The sequence below is a fragment of the Parasteatoda tepidariorum genome, chromosome 5 (genome assembly GCF_982258835.1).
Source record: "Parasteatoda tepidariorum strain Cologne lab strain chromosome 5, Ptep-v5.0, whole genome shotgun sequence".
Classification (NCBI taxonomy): Eukaryota; Metazoa; Arthropoda; class Arachnida; order Araneae; family Theridiidae; genus Parasteatoda; species Parasteatoda tepidariorum.
The window spans coordinates 103,841,692-103,865,886 of NC_141759.1; the positions used below are offsets into that span (position 1 = coordinate 103,841,692).

General features: G+C 30.4%; 1 protein-coding gene across 1 annotated transcript in view; it reads right to left on the reverse strand.

Moving 5' to 3' along the window:
* LOC147809925 (coatomer subunit gamma-1-like) overlaps positions 1–24,195 on the reverse strand; it is a 104,529-nt gene that overhangs the window by 70,861 nt on the left and 9,473 nt on the right. The window contains exon 3 of the mRNA XM_087164665.1: positions 15,494–15,568. The gene's annotated coding sequence lies outside the window, so the exon portion shown is untranslated. The remainder of the gene's footprint in view (positions 1–15,493; positions 15,569–24,195) is intronic.

Here is a 24,195-nt window from a genome sequence, read left to right on the forward strand (position 1 = left end):
ACCCTAACTTCCCTGTCCAAAAATTAAGGGCCACAAATTGTCCTGCGTAAATTGAAAAGATAACAAAAAGCATAAGCAAAGTTTTACTAAGCATTTCAAATCACAAAATGAAATAAAAATTTATTAATATGTTCACAACACTTTTAATTAAAATAACGAATATGTGCATGGTGCAAGTGAGTAACATAGAAGTAACATAGTGTGAGTAACATAGAAGAGGTGGCATAAGTTTTTACTGCGTTTTTATAAGACTTGATTAATTATTTCTAGAAGATATACACTGAACAAGTTTAATGAATTAAAAATCATTAAACTTAAATATTGCTTTTTCTTTCCCTCACAATGCATGCATGCGATTTACTATTTAATAGGTAAAGACAAGCTGACTTACAGGTTTGTATAAATTTTCTTTTTGTGTAAATTTCCAGTTTTCTATGTGCGATTTGTTCTTTTGTTTATTAGATCAAGGTTGGTAGACAAATCTTTCACCAAAAAATAAGCACTTTTTAAATACTTTGTAAGTACTAGAAATCTTTTTTTAAGAGCTAAAAATATTTACAAAATGCAAACTAGTTATCAAAGACTTTTCATGATCATGATAAAATAACTAGTTTCTGACAAAGAACTCTTCTCTTGATTATATTAGCCATTAAAAAACAATCGAGAGATTTTTCGGTTTCGATTTCAGAGGGTGGTAAATGAAAGCTTGAAAGTGAGAATATCTTGCAAATTGCAGCAGAGTTCCACATGAGAGTGCAAGAATCTCACCAAATCCAGTTCAGTAAACGTACGTGCGGACCCGTAAGCATTTCATCAAACATGTAAAATGATAGGCGTTTTCATACGCTACGGACCGACGGAAAGCGGAAATGCATTATGTTTGAATGAACTGTGAAAACGATGTGAAAACCACGCTTTTGCATAATACGTGGCGAAAATCGACATGGTCAAGAAAAAAATCTTATTTTCGAAAAGGGAAAATTAAGCATTTTTTAAAAACACCCAATACAAAAGCAGCACCTGTCAGGGCTTTTGGAAAACGAAAATTAAAAATTTACACCTTAAAGCGCTTTTTAAAAACCACGTAGATTAGAAATTCGCTTGATATGACCGTAACTTATGTCTGCATGATGATCGAGGAAAATGTTTAGAGCGATCACGATTTTCTTCGATGGGCTAAAGTTGCTGCTCCCTAATGGTGTTCCGCGGAACCTTATGGTTCCGTAGAAGATTTAAAGGGGTACCGAGACTTTGAACTTTATAACATTTTTGAAACCTATAATTATATTTCGGTACATTAATCATTATTTACTTAATCATTATTTACATCATCATTATTTACATCATCATTATTACAATCATTATTTACTTAATATTTCGGATGTCTTTACTGAATTATTTAAAGTAAATTGACAAAAGAAAAGGCACATACTCATGAAAAAATAAATACAAACAACTTATTGATGGACTAATTTGAATTAGTATGTCCCATTGCGATCTTCAAATCAAAACTAAAGTCGGTTATAAAGAAATGTGCTTTCCTAACTCCTCATCTGGACCTCTAAACCCTACATTCAATTCCCTAACAACTAATTTCAACTTAAGTTCCTTTTAGTTTTCATTTCAACGACCTATTTCATTCATTTTTAGACTGAAAACAAATCTATGCCTAGATTAGATTCAGCTTGCTAATTCAACTGTCGGATTACAAACCTAATTTAAGATACGAAAAAATTTTATTCCTACTATTAAATATTTCGAAATTGAAATCGCACTTTATTGGTTAATAAATGTATAATTGTCTTTTAGTAGTTTTTCATAATTAGCAGTCTTTCATGTTAGTTTAATAATTAGTTTGTACATTCACCTAATGAACTTAATTTATGAAATCGGGGTTCCACAGATAGAAGTTTGATTATTAAGGGTTCCACAAACGGAAAAAAAAAATTGTGAACTGCTAGGATAACGTATAATTTCAAATGTTACTTTCAAATAAAAACTTTTAATTAACCAAAATAATCAATTTATTAGAAGTTGGATACAGGATGTTTTGGGTCGTAACCTTTTTGGCGCTTGCAATAACAAAAATTTTTTCACAGGCTGACAATCGCTCACTAGATGTTAATGTTCTGAGAAAAATTAAAACACGTGGTTGTTTGGTCGGTTAATGGGCTAAGACATATTTTTATTCATATTTAACAAATAGTTTTGTTGTTTCAAAATAAGGAGGTTAGATAATAATAACAGCAGCCCTGTACTTGATCCTTAAGGAGCCTACCAGTTGACAGCTGCGGCCAGAAATTTTATTTGAAGAGAAAAATTATAAGGAGGTTAAACTCAAACCTTTCTTTCTAGATCATAAATATGTTAAAACTTGTTTTAGACCAGTGGTTCCCAACCTGGGGGCGATCGCCCCGAAATGGGCGATAGAGCTTCTCAAGGGGGCGATAATCCTTAGGGGGGCAATCAGGGGGCGACGAGTACTCAAAAGATAAAAATTGCTAATAATATTAATAATAAATGCTGTTTGAGATTGAAATTGAAAATATATATGAAACCTATGGTTCTGGTGTAGACAAAGAATTATGATAGTTAAAAATTGGAAAAAAATTCAAGTGCAGGATCGTTTTCGTCATACGTTTTGGTATCGCAGGCGGAAATCTGATAAGTCACTCTGTTCCTCTGAGCAATAATACTGTTTCCAGGCGTATTGATGAGATGGCCGCCGACGTTGAATCAAAACTCATCAAATTTCTGAAAGAAGGTAAATTTGCGTTGCGGACTGATGAATCAACTGTGATAGATAACAAAGCTGTTTTTGCTTACGTGAGATTCATAAATGAGAGTAAGGAGATTAACGAGGAAATGTTGTTTACAAGAACTTTGAACACAGATACAAAAGGATCGTCGATTTTTAAATTGGTCAAAGATTATTTTGAGGTAAAAGAAATTCCCCTCACAAATGTGCTTGTGTAACAGATGGTGCTCCAACCATGTCTGGTTGTCAGATTCTGGTCACCTTAAAAAAGAAAGTATCTCACCATTCATTATGTCATTCATCGTCAACTTTTGGCTGCGAAAAATTGGTTATTTCCGGCATCAATAAAACAAAAGCTAATTCTCCTAATAACCGTTTGTTCCGAGAACTTTGCATGAAAATGATGAAGATTTCGAATTTCTGCTCCTACATACAGCTGTGAGATGGCTTTCAAAAGGAAACTGAGCCGTTTCTTCGAATTGCTGGATTCGGTTACTGAGTTTCTCGACCCCACTGATCCTGTTTTAAGTGAGAGTTTGAAGTAACGCAAGTTGGAAACTGCGTACCTCACTCATAGTCTTGAAAAAATAAAGGAAATAAACGTAAAACTTCAAGGAAATGAAATGAACATTATCAAGGCTAAGGGAATCATATCTTCATTCATCGCCAAGCTTGATATCTACAAGTCAAACATTGGTCGCAAAGAGCTAATGCAACTTCCAACTATTAAAAAGTGCTCAATGGCAGATATCGAGATTCTCGAAAATAAAATCTTAATTTTTACTGATCACCTTGATCAGTTATGGAATCAAGATTTAAAGATTTAATGAAATTAGAAATTCCGGATTGGATTTTCGATCCTTTCTCTTTTGAAGTTGTGGATAAGCTCACTTCCTCTTTGTAGACTGAGATTTTAGATTTGAAGTATGACTGTGAGGCTAAAGTCGTCTTTAAAAAATACAGTTACAAGTTAGCTTGGGTAAAGCTTATGGACACTTATCCACAATTGTGGAAACAAATTGAGCCGCTTCTTATCTCGTTCCCGTCAACATATTTAGTAGAGACAGGATTTAGTTCTGTCTTCCAGCTACTCACAATGCAAAGAGAAAGGTTGGATATTTGCTTCAAAGGAGACCCGCGTTTAAATCTGAGGAGCACAAAACCTGACATTCAAGCTTTAACTTGAAATACACCAAGCACAGGGCAGTCATTGAAGTGGTAAAAATGTACTTTCTCAATCTTCATTTTTTTCGCAAATTTTAGTTGTTAACGTTTTAACTTTTTCTTGATTACATTAAAATTTGAATTTAAAAAAATTTACTTTTGTTTTGACTATTCCGTTTTAAATATCATTTCTTTTTGAAAAAAAAAGATGCACAATTTTTTTTAATTAATAAAAATGACAGGATAAATGTGCCTCCTTATTTGCATTACAATTTAAATTAAAATCAAATAACATTGCATATATTCAGTGTTTGGTTGCTCACGAGCAACAATGAATGGTTTTTTGAGCAAAAAGAGAGAGGGGCGATATGTGTCAGCCAACCCCAAGAGGGGGGCGATGGTCGACAAAAGGTTGGGAACCACTGTTTTAGACAGAACTTTTTGTCGTGTGGTCTAACGATTTCTCGCATTGCGCCTACGTTTGTGGTTTTGTGTTTTCTTGGTCAGTGAAAATGTGTTTTGAATCTAACCCTTTTTTTAATGTGGGTAAAATTTTTGTTGGATTTAAAATATTTTCGAGATCTGACGAAATACGCAAAGGGTGAAATTAGCATTAATGACCTTAAAAAGTTTTTATTGTTTTAATAAAATTTTTTTAAAAATTAAGTGTACATGGCATGTAGAGTGCGAAAAATTAAAAAGAGTCCACCCTTAATGATTTTGATCTAATCATCGATTTTCATGTGCTAAAACCAGAGTACGTAGCCAAATTCAACAAAAAATAAGCACTTTTTAAGTGCTCAAAAAATATTTGTGAGCACTTTAAAAAATATCATAATTAGGATATGAGCACTAATAAAAATTTTCTCTTCCTATTGTTGGAAGTTCCTCTTATATGCATTAACAAAATGCAAAATAATTTTCAAGAACTTCATGTGATCATGATTAAATAGTTAGTTTCTAACAAAGAACTCTTTTCTTGATTACATTTGCCATCATAAAAAAAACTAATTCCCAATTTTAAGCATATTTAATATTGAGCGACCCATTATATTTCTTAAATCAGTACTAATTACTTTATTTAATAAGGTAAAGAAATTTATTAAAAATTATAATTAATTTAACTATTATTCATAAAGGATCACAAGTGTATTTTTTAGATTTAAATATAAGTTATTTATAAAAGCATATTCAACAAAACATTGACAAGATTATGTTATTGATTATATCGAATTTATAGAGATAAGTAAAGAATTAAGCAAATTAAGAAAATTTAAATAAATTGGTATTACAAATGTAGATTAGAGTATGACCCCTAATAATTTTTATTAAAATTTGTTACTTGGTTTAAGCACTTCTCTCATGTAATGATTAAAAAATAATAATTTTGAAATGTAAATAAACGAGTTTTGAAACAAAACATTTTTGTCAGGAGTAAATTATTATATGGCCCCTAAATTCATAATATTTAACAAACTTGAGATGATTGAATTTTTTTATCTCAATTGTTTTTAAATCAAATAATGAAGAAATGAATTTAGAGTTTTTTGGAATAACATAAGATTTTCTGCTGCATTTAAAATAGTGAAAGCCCCTAACTTCATACTTTTTTAATTGATTGATTTATTGATTGAATGTAGGGTTTAATTGCACAAATTCTAAATAAGGACATGCTGCGGAAAACAATCCATACTTTTTTAAATCTTGCCTTTAAGCAGGGGTCTGTCCAGACATTTTGTAAAAGGTCCGTTTTTCGTGAAATTGTGAAAAAATTACTCACATTCTTTCAACCAGGGTCCGCTTTTATGAATTTGTGCAAATAGGGTCCGGTTATTGCAAATAACTTTTTCAAGGAGTTTTTAAATTGTTAATAGATACAAGATTATGCTCGGCACTGTAAAATTATAATAAAAAAAATTAAAATTTTCAAAAATAAACAGCAATTGCTGCTTCTAAATTAGAGATGCAACATGCAAATATTTGGTATTTAGCCTTTGCTGCTGAACGCAGAATATTCATTTCGGCCTAATAATGGAAGAATCGTCTGCCGAAGACAAAACATCATTCGTTTACATTCATCTTTCTTGTTTTCTGCCCTGGGAAGGGTTTATTCGATTAACAAAATAATAATGAAGATAAACAAATTTGTGAAGGGTCCGATTAAAAAAAAAATCATTTTGTGAAGGGTCCGTTTTTAAGTTAAAATATTTTGTGAAAGGTCCGTTTTTATAAAAAGATATTTTGTGAAGGGTCCGTTAACGGACCCAAATTTCTTCTAAACAGACCCCTGCTTTAAGTATTATTGAGTTTTTTCATAAACCAAATTAAGAGCACTGAAATTTTTTAAAAGTATTAATACAACAACAAAAAATAATAAAAAAATTAATTAAATGCAAGAATTTTTTTTTAAGTGTGGTAAATTATAGGTGGATGGTCCCTCAGATAAAAATATTGTAACTAAAAATCTCAATCAATTTTTATCTTTATTAAATTAAGGAATAAATACAAGACGGGAATTTAGAGGCAATAAAGTTTTGTATTTCTTGATTGCTCTGGGGATAACCATCAAAATACGTAATTAGTGAATGATCCCCATGTCAGAGTCAAGGATTATGGTACTGATCTATACATAATGAGCGCGAGAAGGCCATTTAGCTTGCCAGTGAGGAAGACGACAGCACTTCATCAACGATGAAATTAACAAGAGAAAAAATTTTTTCCTTTGCTATTGGGAGAAAAAATGGCTATGTTTATTTAATCCCAGTGATCAGTAAAAATGAGAGAATTTTTCGATTCAATTTCAGAGGTCGGAAAATGAAGCCTGAAAATTCTGAAATTGAGAATCTCTTTCAAAAGGCCGTTATACATGAGAGTACGAGAATCCTTCCCATCGAATTCAGCTCAGCATACGCATATGCGGACAAGCAAATATTTTATCAAACGTGTAAAATGATTGGCAGACTGACGGTAAGTCGAAATGGATCGTAGTCGAACGAATTGCGTAAACGTTAAATGTTATATTATAATTATAAAACAGTCGTTGAACAGCCTGCCCAATTTTGTTTTGACGACTACTAATGTTCAACTCAGTAGCCTTATAATTTTAAGCCCAATCCAGAAGACAAAGAAACTTCTGGATCAGTATCCCTAGGGGTATGATTTGTTATGGGAACATGGAGGTCTTTGTGACCCGGCAGATTTAACGTATAGCAGTAACCATTTACTATACCGGGAGTACCAGGCTATCCTGGCCAGTGTAAACATCGGGAAAGCCTGGTCGGTAGGGTGCTGGCCTGATGTCCAAGAGGTCGCGGGTTCAATCCTCGCCAGCTGAAGAATGAATTAATGAAAATGGTAGTATATGGTGACTGATGCACGTTAAATATGTCGAGTCTTAAAGTCCTCCATGTTCCTATAACAAATCCATACCTACGGGGGTACCGATCCAGGAGTTCACTTGTCTTCTGGATTGGGTTCAAAATTACAAGGCTACGGCTGTTCAACGATGGGTTCAAAATAAAATAAAATGAGAAAATCACGAGTCGTGATTGCTCAGGAGACAGAGCGTTCGTTTTCCAATAATGCGAACCCAGGCGATATGAATTCCGCATCCAGCTTGCCCCAGTCACAGTGCTGACGTTAAATATCCTCAGCGGTACACGGATCATGGGTTAGAGTCCCCTTGCCGTAAGGCTAACCGTGGGAGGTACTCGCGGTCTTTCTCTCCATGTAACGCAACTGCGGTTTAGCTCAAAGCCTCCGAGATAGGGTGTTCCAGCCGAAATATTGTTTCTACTCTCTAGTTGTGATGTCACTCTCTGGGGGGTTAGATTTTAAGTAGACGAAGGTCGAAAAGAAAGACAGCGGACTGAGGTAGTCATTTAAACCGATTGGAAGCGACCTATTTGAAAAGTGTTCATCTTTGAAAAGCAAACCTTTTGAGAAGTAAGTTCACTTTATCTTATTTAAATACATTTAAATGTTTCTTCTAATGTATTAGAGAGATTGTGTTGTTTAAATCAAATTTAATGTTTAAATTAAAAGCTTATTAATTATAATCACACCCTGTAACAATGAGTAACTTATCGAAAAAAATTATTCTTTGTTACGTAGGGTAAACCAACCAGTGAAGGAACACTACCCAGTGAAGGAACATTTCATATATATTGATTAAAAATATGAATTTGAAAGTTTTTCTTTAGACTGATTGGTAACGATAGCTTACTGCCAAACAGTAATCATCTAGCAATGTTTCGGATTACCTGGTCAAATAGACTTCTCTGGAAAAAGTTTTGAATTTATTATTATCTCTGCAACACCTTCTTTCTTTGAAAAAATTATAAGGGGAGTGTTTGTATTTATATGTTTGAAGTGGAATTAATTGCATGTAGTAGTTTTATTTTTCTCACTGTGAAAAAGAGAATTCAAAATATAGTTATTGAAGTTGCGTTTCATTTTTTTAAGCATCATAGCATAATAAAGTACTGAGATAAGGGGGTGTTTATTCACTGGATCACCAAACGATGAAAAACCAGTGAAGGAACAAGTGTTCCTTTATTGTTTTTTTTTCTAAGTTAATGAAAATAAATAATAAACTTTAATTTTCTTATGCCTTTAGTGATGTTCCGCATCAAAAGTATGTTAAAAATACGAAGAAAAAAACTTCTAACTAGTGAGGGAACAGTCATGTTCCTTTACTTGGCATAGATTTACGAGTACCAGTGAGTGAAAGGTATGTGTTAATATGTTCACACTTTAACTTTCAATTCATGATTACATAAAAAAGTTAGCATTTTCCAAGTATTTATAAGCTATAATTTCAAGAATGGGCTTGTTTTTCAATATTTGTATGGCTTATAAATTCATAAAGAGCATTAAAAAATAACCAAAATTAAGTGTTCCTTTACTGGGTGTTCAGTCACTGATAAGAGCTGTTCCTTCACTTGGTCTTCTTACTACTTGTTATTTGAACCTCCAAAACTTTAAAACAATATTATGCAAGGTCTCTACATTTTCGTTTACATAATTTGCAATTAGTAACAAATATGTTGACACTGTCAATTAACTAAAATTACGAATTTTGAAATTAATAAGAATTTTTAAAAGGTTGTTCCTTCACTGGTTTGTTTACCCTTCTAGATTTTATTCTAAATAAATTGTTCATTCCTTTTTCAAGTTACTAAAATGCTAACTCCATCTGTTTATTTTGTATAAAAGTTGCTAATATGATTTATTAGATAGATATTTTATAGATTTCATAGTAATTGAGATTAGTTAAATTACTTTAGATTACATTAAATCTATTTTTTAGCTTTACATCGTATAAATATTGGATTATTCGATGTTATATTGCATTTTTCTCTTATTTGATGTAAAAAGCCTGTAATTCTTATTTTTACAATATTTTCCATATTGTATAATTAATTGTTTGTAATATATTAAGTACAAACAAAATTTACAGTACATTTCGGTTGAATATCTTATTTATCTACATATCAATGACAAATAGTTATGTTAATAAAAAATAGTTCTGCTTTGAAACATAAACATGAGATTTTATGTCATACTGTTTTACTAATCTTGCATGCAATATTGAAGATCAAGCAATAATACTTATCCATTTACATATAAGCTAAAATAATTTTTTTATAAATTTTCTTATTCTTCTAATTCCAGTCTTGAATAATTAGTTTTCAGATTTAAATTTTGAGAAGATATCATTTTTATACCTTCCTTTAAGACTTAATATGCGTTTTTAAAATTATAGCATCTTTATTTTGGTTTGCAGTTTTAGTATTAAGTTGATTTTTTTATAATTATTTGACATTTAACATAGTAATGAATAAATATTAATAATATTTACATAAGTATCTCTCAATTGATTTATATAAATTATATGTATAAAATATTAAATGTTTGAATTTTTAATTTAAATTTTCATTAGTGTCTAATTGTTATAGTTTCTTGTTTAATTCAAATTTTTAAAAATTCTTTGCAGCTTTAATTTGATTAAGTACATTAAGCAAAGATGAAGTCATATTTTATTATTAAGTATCTTTTATTAAATAGTTTTATTTGTTACCAGGTATGTATAGTAGGCAATGCTTGATCCATAAATATTTACTAAGGTCTGGTACCTATAAATTTAATTTTTTACACATGCATATAAAAACAATTGTTTTTATATATTTTTGTTTTCAATTTTGAATTATTAGTATAATTTTTCTAATTTTAAATTCTTGAAACACAGATTACTCATACATACAAAATTTTAATTTATGTTCTTAAAATTATACTGTAGTTTTAGTTCAGATTTTCCATTTGGTTTGGTTTGAAACATTATATAAACATCAGGTATTATTTAATTTTTAAGTATTTTCTATTGAGTATTTTCTTATTACGTAACTTCTAAAATAAAAAGCAAGTATTTATCAATGTGCATAAAAGTGTTTTAAACATCAAACCAATTGCTGTTTAATTATTTCTTAATTAGTCTATTTCCAGTTTTCAAAAATTAATAAATTTTCTGATTTTACTAACTTAAAACCTAATTTTATCTACATTTAAAATTTTAAGCAGCTTTATTTTGATTTGCATATTAGTTTTGGTTTGAAGCATTTTGTAAACATAAATCTTATATTATTGTTTTGCTTTTCTTTTCATTACCTGACATTTTTTTAATAACATTAAAAAACAATAAAGAAACTGTTTCTAGTACTTCAAATAATTTAAATACACAATAAAGCAAAACTAGAAATACATATAGTTTTAATTTTGTTTTACTAGCAAATATTTTTGAAATTTATATATACATTTTATGAAGACTAACACATATGATTGTACTATAAATGACAGTGAAAACAATAAAATAATTTTTTAATGAAAATAATAAAAACTAATTTCAATAGATTAAACATAGCATATTATTTTATGATGTGCTATGACTTTATATATTTTTGCTAAATTTTTAAATATAGGTTTAATATTACTTTGCATCTTTAGTTTATTTCAAAACATTATGCGCATGAAGCCGTAAATTTTTTTTAAACTTAGTCAACTTGTAAAATTTTTTTCTTCAATTATTTTATGCCTTACATGCTATCAAGTGATATTATCTACTACACTAATATCCATAGGTGTAATTGTCTGTGTAAAAAATTAACAGACATTAAGCCGTAATTTTAATTAAATAACAGTAATTCTGTTATTGTTGTTTTTACAATAAATAAGTAAAAAATCTTTAAAATTTATTTTTTTACTTGTAATAAATAAATCTCACCAAGAAAAGATATCACTGACTATAAAAGCTATTACTGGAACTAGTTTTGCTCATAATTTTACATGAAATAAGTATGAAAAGCAATAAGATATTTTTTCACCATTTTAGTTACAGAAAGTGACTATTTTAAAACAAATTATGTGGCTATTTTGCCATGATATTTTGAATCTGTTTCATATACTTTTTTTTTATTTCTTACTTTTCAAGCGTTAGCTTGACCCATATGTTATGAATTTGTTAAAACTGTTTATAAATATATTGAATTATAATATGAGATTATAATGATGAGATTTAATTTATAATTTTAGATGCCTTTTCAATTAGAAGTATATAAAATTGAGTTTTTTTATTATTTTTTATTTGTTTCTTAAATTCATCTCAAATTAGATATTTATTTTTTCGTAAATTAATGGAACGTGCTATATGTATTTCTTTTGCAGATGCCACGATCATGCTGTGTACCTGGGTACCGTTCTAGTTACGAAGGAGACGCATATACAATTATCACTAGTTTCCCAAAAGATTTAGAATGAAGGAATCAATGGGAGAAACTCCCTCATCGAAAAGACTTTCCAGCTAGTGATTCTACAGTTATCTGTCTCAAAAACTTTGAAGAACGCTTTATTGAAAGAGAACATAAAGCAGTACGAGCAGATGGCTCGATACTTGTTGTACCACGAAAGAGCACAGACTTAACTTCTGATGCCTTCTCCTCTATTTTTCCAAATTTACCTCATCATTACTTAACTAAGGAATTAAGGCCCCCAAAAAGAAAAGCAACAGAAGAAAGAATTATTGCTCTTGAATAAAGAAGGGAAGAAGAATTTAAGCAATGGTCTGCTGATGAAAAAATTAAAGATTATGAAGATTTTACATGAAATTTTGAAAAGAAGCTGCCAGAACAGTGGATTGTCATTCATAAAAAGGATAATATTTTCATTTTTATTTATGTGTATTGCATTTTTTAATATAGTACAAAAATCTTTATTTTTGTACAGTTTATCAGCATTATTGTGAATAAAATTTTTTCCAATCTTTAGTATCTTTGTATGGGTTTAATTTTAAGAAATATTTGCTTCATATGGTTTATAGTTTTAACAGGAAAAGATTACATTACGTATTATTAACAGGATGTATTATTTTTTTAATTGAAATTTATTCTTTGCATAATAATGATGTGGAAAGAAAGTAAAGCAATATAATTTTCTGCGCAAAAATTGTATCATAAAATAATGTAATCTTTTGTTGCATTATTTACATATTTTTTTTTTAAAAACTTTTCAGTTTAAAGTGGATTATGAAAAATATAAAATTTTTAATCAACAGATATAAATTATAAATGGATGACAGTAAAAAATATTCGATAGCTTTATTTTCCTAAAAACGATTTATACGTTTTAAGGATTGCATCATAAGAATGTTAAATAATGAGGTGAAATTCATTTAAATTATCACTTTCAACTAAGATCTTAAAAAAACTATTCTGACATGCAAGGGAGACCCAAAATTATTAATCTGAAAAAAAGAAAAAGCAAGACATTCTTTTCTATCATGTAAGAAAGAAACAGAAAAAAAGTTATTAGTTCTGAAATTTAACTTAAAGTTTGAGAATCACAATTTCCTGCATTACTTGTTATCTGTCTTATCTAACAGGAAAAAAATTGAAAATGCTGTGTTAAAATGCTGCGCTATAATTAAAACATAAAAAACAACAAAAGCAGGATTAAAAAAAAGGTTCTCAATTCTTAAACAAAAAAGTGTTGAAAAGACGACGAAATTACCTTGTCTGAATATATTTTTAAAAAAATCAGCAATACAAAGCTCATGATTCTATATAAATTAATCTAGTTTGAATCCTTCAAATTTCGCTTTTCCATTTGCATTTAAGAAATTAAATGAACAAATTTTAGAAATTAAAAAATATATGTAAAAAGTATTTCCATGGTGTATAAAAACACATAATTTTAGAGTATTCTTTGTTAAATCTATTCAAATCATCCTCCCCCCCACCCAAAAAAAAAAGAGCTTTACCGAATGTAGAATAGTGGCCCAATGTTCGTTTAATCTCTAATTTGATAGCATACTTAAGTTTCCACGTTCTTCAATGAATAAAAAGAAATAAGGAGTCGGTAACTATGCATCACTGTCATAAATTACTGAATCTGTACATCTACTGATCTCACTTAAAATAAATTGTTTGTACAAGTGGATTAGCGAAAGCCGGTCAGAGTTCGTAGCCAAATCTTTCAACAAAAAATAAGCACCTTTTAAGTACTTTTTAAGCACTCAAAAATATTTTTAAGCACTATATACACTAACAAAAGGCAAAATAATTTTGAAAGATTTTACATGATCAGGATAAAATAACTAGTTTTCTGACAAAAAACTCTTTTCTTGATTATATTAGCCATTATGATTGCGAGATTTTCCAGTTCAATATCAGAGGGTGGAAAATGAAGTCTGAAATTGAGATTATCTTGCAAAATGCAATAGCACATGAGAGTGTAAGAATCTCACCAAATCCAGATGAGTAGGCGCACATGCGGTTTCGCGAGTATTTCATCAAACATGTAAAATGATTGGTGCTTTCTCAAGGTATGGACGACGGTAAGCCGAAATAGATTGTGGTTGAATGAATTGTGAAAACGTTGAATAGAACAATGTGAAAAGCACGCTTTTGTTATACGTGGTGAAAAGAGACATGGTAAAGGAAAAAAATCCCATTTTTGAAAAGGGAAAAATTAAGCACTTTTTAAATACACCCAATGAAAAAAGCACTTTTACGGGCTTTTAAGAAACGAAAATCGAAAAGCACTTTTTGAAAAAGCTAAGCACCATGCCGGTAAGATCCCCAAAGAATGAAAGTTGAGGATATACAAGAATCAAGTAAGTGTTAAAGTTATGTTTGAGGGTATTTTTTTTTCTGGAGAAAATTTTGAAAATATAGTCAAAACAGGAAAATCGGTACTTACCGTACTAAAAATTAAGTGCATTTTTGCACAAAGTTAAGTCTCCCAACCCTTATCAGTAAATTCAGATGGTATTCTCAAGAAGTCTCACACATAAATAAAGGACGGTACATCAAAGCACACTCCAGTTCACTAGAAACGCCTTCTATAAACACTAAAGAGACTCAAATAGAGCAGTTCTAAGTTAGTTTAACTCCATCTCTCGAACCGATAACATGTAGGTTTAAAATTCCCCCCACTTAAGTTTTGTTTTCTCACTGATTGTATTAATGCTTTATTTTGTGATGTTTTGTGACTTGTAACTTACAATTTTATGCCCTTTGTCCCATTAAAATTTCTTAATCACACCGTTGATTAGAATTCTTTGAGTCGCAACGCACCACGCTGTTCCTTTTAAGAATGGAATTTATTTCTGTCAACTATATTACAGAATTTCTCATCTGATACAATAGTTTTGAGGATAATATCATCCTGAAGATCCAAAACTTCGATCTCCCCTTCTTCTCGCCTTACTTGAAGAAATTCTGAAATGTATGTTGCTATTACGGTATGTTTATTTGGTTAATAAAAGGATTTACAAAAAAGGTGATCAAAGGCTCGATTATATTAAATTGTTGAAAGCGCTTTTTAAATTGTTCTTGAAGCGTTGCTAAGCCAATTTCACTGTCACCTATCATTTTTTCATGTTTGGAAAATACACAAGAAACTTCATTTTCAAATGAGATATACACAAAAATAACTTATCTCTGAATGAGTTTATAGCCCCTGTCATTCTTGCTATATGTCTGTCCTTTCCCTGCAGCTCCAAGTTTAAATTATTTAGTTTTTCCATTATGTCGGTCAGGAGAGATAAATCTGCGAGGCAAAGAGGATCTCTTAGCTCTAAAAATATTTGATTTTCGGTTGAAATATAATTTTTTATTTCTTCAATTAAATGTAGAAATCTATCAAGTACTTTGCCTTTAGTGAGCCAGCGTACTTCAGTATGTATTTGTATAGCATTTTAAGGGAAAATGGAATTATTTTATCGTTGGGCACAAGCAGCGGGCGCACCTAGATCGATCGACGGGCGCCATAGTGCCCGCGGGCATAGGGTTGGGGACTCCTGGCCTAGATTTTGTCCGTGTGACCAATTGAAGTTCTATAGAAAATCTGTGACGCAAGTATACAAAAATTTGAAGTTACTTCTATATTTTGTGTAAAGTTTATCGATAAATTTTTTTTCATTAAATAGTTAGAGCCGTTCGTAATTGCTATATTTATTTTGAAGTACACTGTATATTTGAAGATCCTACAATTGCTGAAGCATAGTAAAATTCTTACCAGAACTAGTGGTGCATCACAAAATACCAGTGAAGTCAATGCCATGACTCTTCACGAAGACCAATACAAACTCTCCTGTAAAATGCAAGAAAGAATAAGATTCCAAATGAAATTATCAACATTTCTAAAGAAACATATAAATAGAAATAACCACTGTTAATTTATACAATGTCAATAAGAATTTTTTATTTGATAGGGAAAAAAATATAATTAAATGAAGCACTTACACTCCCATACCTCTGATAACCAAAATTAGCACACTAAGAAAAACAAGTTTTAGTTAATTCATAGCATAAAATAAGAAGTATTAAAATTTTGTCTTCAATGATTAGCCCGTAGTAATAAATCGTTAACCTAATAAAATACTCTTGTAAGCCTACCGACCAAAAAAGGTCAAATCTAACTTTTGAGTTAGAGAATTTTAATTTTGCCTTCAGACGTTAGGCTACTGAATAGATTTTTTAGCACACGTTAGTCCTGATAAATAGTGCTGAACCATCAAACTAAATAAAACTAGAGCAAAATCAAGTTTTAATAACCGTTTGACTTAAAACCAATGCAATTTTTTTACATACGTAGCCCATGGTAAATAATTTTTTTTAAAGAATTTATTGTGGTATTGTATTAGAAAGAGCCTGGGTGCTAACTTTCGAACAAGAAAGCACAAATTTAAATTGTTCTACCAAACGTTAGTCCAGCAAGTATTTTCGTTAGTTAAACACCGAAAGAAGGCTAAAACAATTTATAAATTACATAATGAAACAATGAAAGCTAATTTATGATCTAAAAGCCGCAAGTTTGATATTTCTTTTAAGAGTTCAAGTATTACATAAAAACGTTAGTTCTATGTTAGCCCATCAAAATTGTTTGTACGAAATTACCAATTTCTAGGCCATTATATGAAATCAGTAGTCCAATAAAAATTTTTTGTTAGATCAAGGAGTTATGTTAAATAAATTTTTAGCTTACTTTTGATTTAGAAAAATTCATTTTTACTCCAAATAAGAGCGCATTGTGAGAAATCTAGAGAATTTTCTGGTAGCCCACTCGCCAAAAAAGTCATGACAGAATCAAGTTTTAGTTAGTTTATGATTTAGAAACTGCAAGTTTGACCTTCGTTTTTATAACGCATAATACTAACCCGTAACTAACCCATAATAGGAAACTGCAGGCCAAATCAAAACAAAAAAATGTAATAGCTGTAAGGTTTCGGAAAATTTCATCACTTAAAAATAATAATAAAATAATAATAATAGTCCAACTAATGGCAGTGACAGTAGACAGATATGGTATGTTCATTAAAAAAACTTAATAAGATATAATGTTTAAAATTTTTTATGGTGTTGCTTCACTATTATGAAAACAGATATATTTAAAATTTGCTTACTTTTGAATTTTCAAGATATCGAAAGCAGTTTTATTTCAACATTGAATTTTAACAAATGTTTGCCCAATATAGGAAATCGTTCGTTCTTAAAATGTTAGATAGCCCAATCACCAATAAAATGTTATGGGCGAAAAAAGTAGTGTTTTACATAGAAATCGCGTGTTTGAATTTTGTCACCAAACTTAAGACTATTGTTGAAAACCATTATCCCTACAAAACGTTTCCCCTTCTTATATCCGTCGTTGAACAGCCGACCTAATTTTTGGTTTACGATTACTAATGTTCAACTCCGTAGCATTGTAATTTTGAACCCAATCCAGAAGACAAGGATTTCCAATGAGGTGAACCGGGTTCGAACCCCGGTAATGGATGGTAGATACGAATTCCGCATCCAGCTTGCAAGGACCACAGTGCTGACGAGAAATATCCTCAGTGGTAGACGGATCATGGGTTAGAGTCCCCTTGCCGTGAGGCTAACAGTGGGAGATTCTCGTGGTCTTCCTCTTTATGTAACGCAAATGCGGGTTAGTTCCCTTAAAAAAGTCCTCCACGAAGGCAAATTTCTTCTAATACTTGATCCAGAAGTTCCCTTGACTTCTGAATTGGGTAACACGTTGGCCTATAGAAGAGAATTGCAGTTATACATAATTCGGGCAAACATTTTCGTTCGTCACAAGTTAAGCATAACATTGAAATTACAAGTTTGAATAATTGCTATAAACTCTAGCCTACTATAGCCAAATCGTTGTCCACGTTAGCCAAACAAATTTTTTTTCTTACCTAAATCGCTTAAGTCGCAAAACTTTTCTATGCTAAATCGCTTAAAAATATAACCAAAACAAATTTTATATATATTTTAACTTTGATAAAACAATTTTAAATTTTGCCTTCAAAACCTTAGGTCAATGAACGTAACTGTTAGCTCAACAAATATTTTCTTTAATCTAGAAACAAAATTGCAAAAACAAGTTTCAGCTAACATTTGCTTTGAAAGTTTGAAAATGGCCTTCAAACGTTAGACCATGATATAAAATCGTCAGCCAATGATAAATTTTCCTTCGTCCGTTCGCCAAAATAATTTAGGGTCAAAAAAATATTTATGATAACTTTTGTAACAGAGACTCACAAGTCCGAATTCTATTTCCAAATATTGGCCAATTGTAATAAATAGTTAGTCGAAATTTAGCTAAAATTTTTAAGAGCGACAGAAAAAGTAAAAGGCTTGAATTTCGCTCTCAAATTTTGTAGTAAATCGTTTGCCAGCGCAAGCACTTAAAAAATGTTTTCTTAGCCAGCTCAAAAAAAGTACGGTTCGCACTGCTTAAAGGAATGCCATTAGTTCCAGCCAACTTTATTAAAAAAAGAGACGAAAAAAAAGTTTAATTTATAAAAATCTTTTAACGAACTTTTGACCTGGAAACCACAAAGTTAAAATATTGTTTTAATACGTTAGACTATGCTAGAAAATCGTAAACCTATCCATCTGAGTTAGTATTGAAAACGATCCTATTTGAACTGTAGGTTAGAATTTCTGACTCTTAATTAAAACAATAAAAACAAAAAATATCGTTCAAGATAAAAATTATTTTTTATTCACAACTCAAAAAGTATTTATGGGATCTCTCTGGTCCCATATCTCAAAAATAAACTGACCAACTTAATGCATAACAAAATTAAAAGTGAAAAAAGAATTCTAAAAAAAATTATCAAACAGCAGCAGTCGCCATAGCAACGCATGCCAGGGGTCTGTCCAGACATTTTGTGAAAGGTCCGTTTTTCGTGAAATAGGGAAAAAATTACTCACATTCTTTCAACCAGGGTCCCTTTTTATGAATTTGTGCAAATAGGGTCCGGTTATTGCAAAAAACTTTTTCAATGAGTTTTTAAATTGTAAATAGATGCAAGATTATGCTCGGCACTGTAAAATTATAATAAAAAAATTAAATTTTCAAAAATAAACAGCTGCTTCTAAATTAGAGATGCAACATACAAATATTTCGTATTTAGCCTATACTGCTGAACGCAGAATATTAATTCCGAACGAATAATGGAAGAATCGTCTGCCGGAGACAAAAATTAATTAGTTTACATCCATCTTTCTTGTTTTCTGCCCTGGAAAGGGTTTATTCGATTAACAAAACAATAATGAAGATAAACGAATTTGTGAAGGGTCCGATTAAAAGAACAATCATTTTGTGAAGGGTCCGTTTTTATGAAAAGATATTTTGTGAAGGGTTCGTTTTTATGAAAAGATATTTTGTGAAGGGTCCGTTAACGGACTCAAATTTCTTCTAAACAGACCCCTGTATGCGCACAGTGATTATTGCAGTTGAAAAGTGCGGACACCATGAAATCCAAACTAAAGACCCATTTTGCTAATAGGTAAAAGAGTAACATTCAAAATAATTTTTAGCCCACTTTTTTTCAAAAAAGTTTAAATTTTACAAGTGATAGCGTTAAAAAAGAAATGGCCGAAATGAGTTTTTTTTTTAAACCTTGAATAATAAACTACAAGTTCAAAATTTAATTCATGTTTATTTTATTTATTGCTATGTTTTTAAAACGTGAATCTATGTAACTAAATAATTTAAAATCAATAGTAATTAAAATGAAAAATATGCATTGAAAAGCAAAATTACTGGAGAAATAGTACTAATTTATATAGGAAAGGCATAAAGAATTGCCATACTATTATTGACAGGAACGATGCCATGACGCACTTGGTAATAGGTTCTAATTGAAATTTTAAAAAAAAGTTTGTCGTAAGAAAAGGTACTTGTTCTTTAAAGGGATTGGTGAAAAATCGCCATACTATTATCGACTCCAAAGAAGGTTAATTTTGGTAATTTGTACAAATTTAAATAAAACAAAATAAACGGTGCACTAAAACCAAAAATTCCGGTAGTAAGAACTAAATGAAATTAATAAAATAAGCTATATATTTTATGTTGTTGTAGTTCATTTACGTCGCAATAGAGCTGCACACTGGGCTACTGGCGACTGTCTGGGAAACATCCCTCAGGATGATCCGAAGGCATGCCATCACAATTTTGATCCTCTGCAGACGGGATGGTACCCCGCTTCGGTAGCCCGACGACCTGCACGCGAAGTCGAGCACTTTACGGTAGAACAGTTTAACGAGTACCAATACCCTACGCACACTGACCGCAGGCAGTGATGCTCTACTTCGGTGATCTACTGGGAACCTTGTCTTAACGATCAGTCCACTGCGGGACTATATTTTTTATGAACAATTAAGCAAAATTAATAGAGAAATGCCATTAATTAGTTGTGGAGAAATGTAAAAAAACCGCCATATTATTATTGATACCAATGATGCCTAATTTTAATTATAGACATATTATATGTAATATGTTAATTGATGCAATTTTAATAGGTATTACATGCACGAAGATATAGGGCATCAGTACTGGGAAGCTTTAATACAGATGCTGTGGAAAAAAAGTTTTTTGGATCTCTTTAAAGGGATCTCTCGATGGTGTTAAATTTCGACTAGCATAAGTTGATCTCGAGCATTATGCCAAATGATTCTAAATAGAGTGTTTGCTTTAATTTGATGGAATGAATTTGTTAAAACTTGATTTGTTAATCTGATGACGTGAAGCTATCGCAGGGTGCGAAACCAAATCTTTCAACTAAAAATAAGCACCTTCAAAGTACTATTTAAGCACTCTTAAGCACTATATACATTAATAAAATGCAAAATAATTTTCTAAGACATTACATGATCATGATAAAATAACTAGTTCCTGACAAAGAACTTTTTTCTTGATAATATTAGCCACTATAGAACGATTGAGAGATTTTTCGGTTCGATTTCAGAAGGTGGAAACTGAAATTGAGAATATTTTACAAAATACAGCAGAGTTGAACGTGAGAGTGCAAGAAACTCACCGAACCAAGATCAGTAGGGGCACATGCGGTTTCGCAATTTTTTTTATTTTTTTTATCAGACATGTAAAATGATTGGCGCTTTCATATGCTGTAGACCAGGGGTTTCCAACTTACATGAGGCCGGGGTCCGCAATTAAAAACACAAATCAAATGGCGGGCCGCAACTTTATCAAAATTTTATGTAGGACTCTCTTATGTTTGTAGGAACATTAAATATAACTGTCAGATTTTTACCAAGTTGCACACAACAAAAGAATTACAAATTAAAATAAATAAGAATTACAAATTAAAATAAGAAGTAGATTTTTAAAAATATTTAATTGCATATTAAAAAGTTCGGGCTACAATAACTTCAATGTGCGTGCACCCATGTATTAAACAATTTATGTGCAACAGATATCTAATTATTAAGATATAAAACTTTAAAAAGGTTGGTATTAAGACTTGCATAGTAGCACACAAAATGTTCAATGAGAAAATTGAGGTTTGTCTGCCGCAACCACCTGAGAATAGATATTTACATTTAAAATGTACAAATGTGTGTGTAAGTATTTTCGTCCTAAATGAGCGGTTTCAAAAAGTTAAATCGGAGAATTTCTTCGAGAAAATTTCTGATACACAGTTAATGCTAAATTATATTCATGTTAAATTATCACACGCAAAATTATATTCACAAAATGCAAAAAATTAAATAAAAAAAAAAAGAGCAACACAGAAAAATTATTTTTGTATTTGAATAAATATTCTCCTGGATGCAAAACCTGAGAAATAATTTTCTTTGCACCGTTGGTATGTTAAATTTCACAGAAACGAAGAAATTAGGTTTTTATTAACGAGAATAGTATTTTAAATCCGTATAGATTTTTTACGAAAATTGTCAGCAAAAAATGACAACTAATATATTTTTGTTCGCGGGCCGGATGCGGCCCCCGGTCCGCCAGTTGGAAACCACTGCTGTATAACGTTTGATCTAATGATTGGATCTTCACGTATGACTCAATCTTAATGGTTCGAGAGGTTGACCTCAAATATGCTAATTAATAAGTGCAGACAACATTAGGTGTTTTTACAATTAAGTTCAGATATTGAAGAAGTCACCAAAAATATTAGAAAAGGATATTTAATTCTTGCACAAACTGAATGGTTATGTCTAAACAAAAGGATCGATCTAAACCAGGGGTTTCCAACTGGCGGCCCGGGGGCAGCATCCGGCCCGCGAAGCATTTTTTTGTGGCCCGCGAACTAAAATATATTAGTTGTCATTTTCAGTTCGGACAATTTTCGTAAAAATTCTACATGGGTTTAAAATACATTTCTCGTTAATAAAAACCTAATTTCTTCGTTTCTGTAAAATTTAACATACCAACGGTGCAAAGAAATTTATTTTTCAGGTTTTGCGTTCAGGAAAAAATTTATTCAAATACAAACATAATCGTGTATGTTTGTCTTTTTTACTTCACTTTTTTTGTATTTTGTGAATATAATTTAGCATGTGCGTATCAGAAATTTTCTCGAAGAAATTCTCCGATTTAACTTTTTGAAACCACCCATTTTGTAGGAGAATATTTACACACACATTTGTAAATTTTAAATTTAAAATGTAAATATCTATTCTCTGGTGGTTGCATCCGACAAAACCTCAATTTTCTCATTGAATATTTTGTGTGCTACTATGTAAGTTTTAATACCTTAACAATTAGATATCTGTTGCACATTAATTGTTTAATACATAGGAGCACATTAAAGTTATTGTAGCCCGAAATATTATTTATTTAATATTTTTAAAAATATTATTAATAACAATTAAATCTTTTTAAAAATTTACTTCTTATTTTAATTCGTCATTCAATACTTTTGTTTTATACAACTTGGTAAAACTCTGACAGTAATATTTAATGTTCCTTCAAACATAAAAGCTACTACAAAAACTTTTGATAAAGTTGCGGCCCGCCATTTGATTTGTGTTTTTAATTGTGGCCCCCGACCTCATGTAAGTTGGAAACCCCTGATCTAAACGACTGTAACTATATTTTGCTTTTTTTTATAATAGCTTACAAATAATATATTCTGCACATTTTACTAATATAATACTTCGTTAGGAATGTTTTTTATTTCATTTTCAATAACTCGTATTCTTACTTAATTCACATAATCAACTATAAACAAAGCATATGAACCTTCAAATAAAAAAAAAGGAAAAATATTTTTTTTAAAATCTATTTTTTTTTGAACTGTAAGAATTAGTTATCGAAATTCCACACTTGTTCTATCTTTTAACAGAATAAAAAATCAAGTATGTGAACATCTATAGTTTGTATTGAAATGTATTGTTTGTATTCTTTTGGTTCTATATAAATTTAATTATTGCACTTTTCTAATATCTGTGATTTTTAAATCTAATATGTAAAAAGTTTTGCCTAATTCGGTTATGAAATTTTTTGTATGAATGAATTGTGTATAGCTAGCTATGTATGATTGCACTATGATCTTAAATTATGATTAATAATAAAATGAAGAAAAAAAGAGCCCGTATTTAAAATATTCCCATTCTTTCATTTTTTGACAGTTGATATAAATGAAGTAAGTGAAAACGTATTTTCAAAATTAGGCTGTCTAGTCCTTTTTCTACAACAGGGTAGGGTATCTGCTACATTTTAGATTTTCAAATTCATGACTAGTTCCAAGAATTTTTCATGACTTCATGAAGCTACTGTTTTCTCCCACAAAAACACAACAATAAATTTAAAATAGCATTATAATAACACTAATTGAAATGATAGGTACAACCAAAGCTGTTATACTCTGCATCTTTATATTTATAGATATTAAATTTTAAAAAAAAACAGATAATTGAAAGAGTTGAAACAATAAAATAGCTGAAAAAAATATAAAAGCAAATAATTTTTTGCAGAATTATATTCTAAAGATATTTTTCTTGTTCATCGGAAAGGAAAGAAATACTCCTGATTTTTCTATTATCATTTTGGAATAAAAAAAATTCGCCAATGACTGGCTTGCTTCAGCTACAATTTGAAATTGATAAAATAAAAAATAACAAAAATACTGAAATCACAGAACTTCAAAAGATAATTAGCTCTAGAAAGGATGTTTTTTCTCTCATTTTTTAAAAGAACGCCATAAATTTTAAAGAACATGATAAAACATTTTATATTTTAATAAAATACGACTGTGAGTGGGGATTTTGTTACAAATTCAGATATTAGGAACACCATGAAATTTGGGGGGGGGGGGGTAAATTCCATTTTAAAAAATAGATTTTTCGGCGACCTAAATCCATGAATTTCTATGATTTTTTTTTCTTTTTGTAAAACATTGTAAAAATTATGACATATCATGACAAATTTTGCTCAATACCGAAATTCATGACTTCCCACGATTT